The sequence below is a fragment of the Loxodonta africana genome, chromosome 3 (genome assembly GCF_030014295.1).
Source record: "Loxodonta africana isolate mLoxAfr1 chromosome 3, mLoxAfr1.hap2, whole genome shotgun sequence".
Lineage (NCBI taxonomy): Eukaryota > Metazoa > Chordata > Mammalia > Proboscidea > Elephantidae > Loxodonta > Loxodonta africana.
The window spans coordinates 97,817,621-97,818,740 of NC_087344.1; positions in this window are offsets into that span (position 1 = coordinate 97,817,621).

Here is a 1,120-nt window from a genome sequence, read left to right on the forward strand (position 1 = left end):
TTGGAATCAGGTAGAAGTCCCTGGTCCAGTATTGGTTGCAGCATTTACTAGCTGGGTGACCTTGAGAAGCTTATCAACATCTCCAAGCCTCAGTTCTCTCATCTATAAAAGGAGGTGGTCACAGGGCTGTCGAAGGGGGTCCTGGGTGGTACAAATGGTTAAGTACTGGACTACTAACCCAAAAGTTGGCAGTTCAAAGCCATCCAGAGGTGCCTTAGTAGCAAGGCCTGATGGTCTGCTTCTGAAAGCTCACATCCCTGAAAACCCTACAGAGCACTTCTACTCTGCACACTTGGGGTTGCCATGAGTCGGCATCAGTTCAGCAGTAACTAACAATAACAACAGGGTTGCTGAGAAGATGAAGTGGAAGGAGAAGAGTATGTGACGCATAACTTATTGCTGTTGAGTCAATTGCGACTCATAGAGATCCTGTAGGACAGAGCAGAACTGTCCCATAGGGTTTCCAAGGCTGTGATTTTCACAGAAACAGACTGCCACATCTTTCTCCCCCGGAGCGGCTGGTGGGTTCAAACCGCCGACCTTTTGGTTAGCAACTGAGTGCTTACCGATTCACCACCAGGGCTCCTTATGTGACGCATCATAGATGCTTAATAAATGGTAGTCATTACTACTTGTTCTTAAAATTTTGCTTAATCCATTGCACAATGAAGGGAGGCACGAAAAGACTCGGGGATGCTTACAGGTTTTGAATTTGGGATTTGCAAGTATTGCAAAGTATCTACCCCCCATCACTGCACCTTCGTGTTCCTGTTAGAATACATTACGTTGCCTGAGGGTATCCAGTCTTCTATTGTCTCGAACAATTCCACAAGCAAGCTTCTTGCAGGTAGGTGGAATCGGGATGTGTTTTGAGCAACAAGTGAGGAGAGGCACTGAGTGGGTGGCTTTGAGCAGGAGACCCGAAGTGTGACAGCAGAGGGGGAGTGAAGCTGAGACGATAATATTAGAGTACACAGAACAATTCACAGCTGCCAGGTCGGGTAACGTAAGAACTGCTTCAGAACAGACAACTCTTCAACATTGTTGCTAAGAGACAGGAGAGGTGGGGAGGCATTCATCTCTCTGATGAAACCGAGGGGAAAAACATGAACAGAGACCA